Below are 6148 nucleotides of genomic sequence, written 5' to 3' on the forward strand. Positions count from 1 at the left end.
GTACAGTCAGAAAAATGGGGCATGTTTATTTTTTCCCATGAGTTTGATGGATGGAGTCTTTCCAAATCTCACGTGTTATTTGGTTTCAACCAACATGCAAGGCATTGACTGCAGACAGATTTTAAAATGGCACACTGTGCTATTAACCAAATACTATTACCATGGGAAGTCATGAAGAGTGTTTTAGTTGAAATATTTGCAAAATGCCCCAGATGCAGGCTTGCTGCAGTCTGTCTTCAGGCAAACTCCCTCAGTCACCTTGTCATCGAATGGCTTTGTTCCTCAACTGCACAACAATCCATCCTGCTGCAGTCAGCTCTGCAAATAGCCAAGTACAGAAGGAAAACCCCACAGAAAATAGAAACCTGCACTCTGATCATTCTTCCTATCAAGAATGGAGTTATTGAAGTTTTAAGTGCCCAAGGAGCATTATGTACACAACCTACTCTCAAATGTTTAGAAGATAGATAGACAGATGGAAAGATAGAATGGTATGGCAAATGTGATAAAATGTTAAAAGTTGGTGGAACTGGGTATCTGGAGGGTGTACAGGTATGTTGGAATTCTGTGTATGATGTTTTGTATTACTTTTGTAATTGTCCTGTAAGTTTGAGAGTATATGAAAATGAAAAGTTAAAAAAGTAGTTATTTAATATAATCAATTATGCTGTTAGTGTTCATACTTCCCCACTTGTCTCATACTTAAAATTTTTTAAAAAAATATTTTATTTTTAGGCCAGTAAAAAGAATTTATTTGGGAAATGGGGGAAAGAACAGAGCTTGCTGAGAAATGGGAGAGAAAGATAGAAATACACCAAGATTTTGTGTGGGTTCCTCTAGGCAGAGAGAGGGTCTCCTACTTTTAATGTTCACTCAATATTTAGTTTGATGGCTTAAATCAGGATTCAAATAAAATACATTCACTGGAATTGGTTAACATGTCCCTTACATCTCTTACAATCTATAGATTATCTACCCCTTCATCTTCTTTTTCTTTTTTCTTGCAGTTTTTTAAAGAGACTGGGTCATTGTGGAATTTCTAAATGTTTAAAAATGACTGAATGTTTCACACCAATACAAAAAGTGGAGGGGTGATGTATGAGACCCCTGTATGATGTTATGTATGTTTATTTTGTAAGTTTGCAATCTTTACTATACACTTATTGTTTATGTGTGTCCATGTATGAATGATATACTGCAGTAAAAAAGATGAATTTTTGTGGCATCATTTAACATGTTTCTACATTTTCTTTATTGCCTATAAATTGTCAGAGCTAGTGGTTTATTTGGATTGCTTTGGAAAGACTGTTTCATAGATGTTGTTGGGTATATCTATTATGAGATGTAACATATCTGTTTGTTTCTCTTTTTTGGGTCACTAACAGCCACTAATCATTAATGTCTGGACTCATTTTTTAATTAAGGTTTGCAAGAAGGTATTATTTGAATTCAATGACTCCATCTTTACTACTTCTAAAATGAGAAACTTTCCCTTATCAACTACTTGGTTACCCTGAGATATAGATTATAGAGTAAACAAAGGAAAATATTTGATTCTTTCTCTTCATTTATCAGTTTTCAAGTAATGAGGTACTCCTAATTTTCTCCTTTGAAATGATTTTTTGACCGAGAATTATTATAAATGTGTGATTTAAGAATATTTGATATTCATTTGGGGTTTGGAGCCTCTTGAATATGATTCTATTAGTATTTGGTTCTTGCTTTCTGGTATGAGTGTTCATCATAGACATTTCCTGGAAACATCTATTTTTCCAAGGAATCCTAGTTTTATTTAGTGGGAAACGTGTTTAGAGATACAAATCTGGTTGCAAGGCATGCACATTGCTAATGTATTGCTTAGTTCTAGGGTTTGCCAATAGATAGAGCTGGGAAATATGTATATATTTTTCAATTCGAGAATACAGAGTTTTTCTTTAATTTCATCATTTTTACATCTGAACCTTTCTTCTATGCCAAAAAACTCACTTAATTATTTTAATATAAGTAATCATTTCTTTATTCCTTTTAACACACTATATTTTCCAAAAATGGTCACAGAAATGTTTCCAAATCCATGTGTGCTTCCAGAAAATTCCCAAGCAAGAGGTAGAGAGTCTATTTTACTTCTCCTAGAAACTGAGTGGACTTCTGTGAATAGAACATTGCTGAAAAGATATTGTATGACCCTTGGAAGGTAGGTCATAAGAGGAAATTCAGCTTCTGCTGGGATCTCTCTTTTTCTCAGGATGCTTGCCTTTGGAAACAGCCACCATGTTGTGAGAAAGTCTAGGCTATAGAGAGATGCCACCGGTTCATATTTGGACTGGCAGCCCCAGGTGTGGTCTCAGATAATTGACAGCATCAGCCACCAGACTTGTGAGTAAGGGAGTCTTCAGATAATTCTAGTTTCCAGATGAAATGGATTGGAGCAGAGCTAAGCTATTCTCCCAGTCACTGTTCAAATATTAGATTTAGGAGCAAAAGAGTACAATTCATTCAGTTTTGACAAACATATGCAGCATGAATCCATCATCACAATTAAATTAATACCCTCTCACCACTCCCCAAAAGTTTTTTCATGCTCCTTTGTGATCTTTGCAATCCCTACCTCTAGACCTTCCATATCCTGCCCCCTTTTTCTTATTATACATTAGTTCATTTCTCTAGAATTTAGTATAAATGGAATCATACAGTTTGTACTCTTTTTTGCCTGACTTCTTTCACTTAGCAATATTATTGATATTCATCTACTTTGCAGTATCTATTAATATAGTTCATTCCTTCTTTATTGCTGAGTAGTATTCCACTGTGTGGATATACCATGATTTATTTATCCATTTACCTTTGATGAGCATTTGGGTTGTTTCCAATTTGTTTATTACAAATAAAGTTGCCATGAACATTTGTGTACAGCTTTTTGTATAGACATATGCTTTCATTTCTCTTGGGTAAATATCTGGGAGAGGAATGGCTGGATGATATAGTAGGTGTATGGTTAATTTTTAAAGAAATCGTCATACTGTTTTCAAAAGTGGCTATACTGTTTTATATTCCTGTATAAGAGTTCCAGGTCCTCCACCTCATCTCTAACACTGAGTATGTTCAGTTACTTTTTTTTTTTTTTAACAAATAAGTTTTATTGGTACATATTACTAAAGAATATAATTTATCAATAGTGTACAATCAATGGTATTTGGCATAATCACATAGTTACACATTCATCACTTCTATCATTATTAAAGCATTTTCATTATTTCATTAATAACAATAATAAACAAAATCAGATAAACGAACAAACAAGAAAATTCCTCACCTCTCAATCTCTCTGTTTCCCCTGATTTACATAGCTGCTATTTCTGGCTATTCTTTCACAATTATTTATTTGTTTTTTAAGCAGTTTTATTGAGATACATTCACATACTATATAATCTATCCAAAGTATATAATCAGTGGCTTTTTTTAAGCTGTTAAAAAGTCTTTTATTGTAAAATTGTAAAATAAATAGAAAAATAGATTGAAAGAAATCACAAATTTTAACAGAGAGTGCAAGGCCAGTTTGGATTTAATATAACTAATTATAAAAAATAGCATAGCAACAAGCCTTTATAAATGTAAATAATAATTCAGATATATTACAATTAATTATAACATACTTCTAATTTTTATATTACATCTCTAAATATTGTACAAAATAATATCTAAGAATGAATAAATTATTGGTTTAGTTATTTAATTCCCATATACTCCATAATTCTTGGTAGATAACCAAATTCCTATTTGGGAATTCTTCACATCCTGTTGGAATGAATTACAGTTAATCTAATAGGTACAAAATGATAGTACAGTTGCTTTTAAAATGCTTTTCTCTAAACTCTAATGATGAACATATTTTTACGTGTTTATTTGCCTTTCATATACTTTCTATAATGCAGTATTTGTTCAAATCTTTTGAACATTATTTTAAAAATTGGGTCATTTGTTTTCTTATTATTGAGTTTTGAGTGTTCTTTATATATTTTGAATGTAAGTCCTCTTCTAATGATGTCATATTTTAAGCCACTGCATTTTGGGGTAATTTGTTATGTAGCCATATCAACTGGAATATCCATCATAATAAATATAGCAATTTCAAAATAACAATATTAACACTATCATCAAAAACGTGATTGCTTTTGTTATCCAATACAAGTGTTTTTTTTTCTCTTATATGATGGTGATGAATGGCACAATCCAAGAAATCAAAAATATACTCTTAGCAAATAACAGCAGATTTGAACATGTAGAGGAAAGAACTAGTGATGTGGAAGACAGTACATCTGAAATCAAACAGATAGTAGAATTGGTAGATAAAAAGATAGAAAAAAATCCAGCAGGGACTTAGAGATTTGAACAATAACACAAAACACACAAACATATGCATTATAGGCATCCCAGAAAGGAAAGGGAAGGGATAGGGGACAGAAGAGGTGTTGGAGGAAATAATGGCTGGAAACTTCCCAAACCTATTGAGGGAGAAGGATGTACATGTCCAGGAAATGCAGCATACCCCAAACAGAATAAATCTCAATAGGTCTACTCCAAGACATATACTTGTCAAATTATCCAATGCTCAAGACAAAGAGAAAATACTGAAGGCAGCAAGAGAAAAGAGAACCATCACATACAAGGGAAGCTCAATAAGATTAAGTGTTGATTTCTCATCTGAAATCATGGGGGTAAGAAGACAGTGGTATGACATAGTCAAGGTACTAAAAGAAAAAAAAAATTCCAGCCAAGAATACTTTATCCAGCAAAGCTGGTACTCAAAAATGATGGAGAGTTCAAAATATTCACAGATAAACAGAAACTGAGTGTATGCCAATAAGAAACCTGCCCTTCAAGAAATACTAAAGGAACTTCTGCAGGAGGAAAGAAAAAAACAGGAGAGTCAGAGTTGGAGAAGAGTGTAAGCACAACTAAAAAAGACAAAAAGGGAAATAAAAACAACATATGACATACAAAATCCAAAGAAAATATGGCTAATGTAAATAATTCCTTAGAGTATTAACACTGAATGTTAATGGATTAAACTCACCTGTCAAGCGACACAGATTGGCAGAATGGAAAAGGAAATATGACCCATCTACATGCTGTCTACAAGGAACCCAGCTTAGACCCAGGGATTCAAGGGCATTGAAAACAATCTTACAATCAAACAATAACCAAAAAAGGACAGGAGTAGCTATAATAATATCAGAAAAAATAGACTTTAAATGCAAAACTGTTGTGAGAGACAAAGATAGACACTACATGTTAGTGAAAGGGGTAATCTTTCAAGAAGAAAGAACAATCACAAACATTTATGCACTTAACCACAGCACTTCAAAATATGTGAGGCAAACACTGGAAAAACTAAGTGGAGAAATAAATGCCTCTACAATTACAGTGGGGGATTTAAAACACCATTATCACTGTTAGAACATCACAACAGAGAATCAAAAAAGAAAAGAAGACTTGGAATAATATATTGGAGAATCTGGACCTAATAGACATATACAGAACACTACACCCCAAAACAGCAGGACATACATTCTTCTCAGTGCACATGGATAATTCTCCAAGATAGACCACATGCTAGGTTACAGAAAAAGTCTCAATGAATTCAGAAATATTAAAATCATACAAAATAATTTCTCTGAACACAGTGGAATAAACCTGGAAATCTGCAAGGGCCAGAGAACCAGATTAAGCAGAAATATGGAAGTTAAGCAACACATTCTTAGACAAACAGTGGACCAAGGAGGAAATCTCAAAAGAAATCTGTAACTATCTTGAAAATAATTAAAATGACAACACAATGTATCAAAACTTATGGGATGCAGCAAAAGCTGTACTTAGAGAGGAAATTCATAGCCATAAATTCATGTATCTAAAAAGAAGAAAGAACTAAAATTGAATACCTAACTGCACACTTGGAGGAATTAGTAAAAAAAACAACAAACTAACCCCAAAGAAAGAAGAATGAAAGAAATAACAAAGATCAGAGCAGAACTAAATGAAATAGAAAATAAGAAAGCACAACAAAAAGTAAACAAAACCAAGGACTGGTTCTTTGAGAAGATCAATAAAATTGAAAAACCCTTAGCTAGACTAACAAAGAAAAAAAGAA

This window comes from Dasypus novemcinctus, chromosome 17, assembly GCF_030445035.2.
Source record: "Dasypus novemcinctus isolate mDasNov1 chromosome 17, mDasNov1.1.hap2, whole genome shotgun sequence".
Taxonomy (NCBI): Eukaryota; Metazoa; Chordata; class Mammalia; order Cingulata; family Dasypodidae; genus Dasypus; species Dasypus novemcinctus.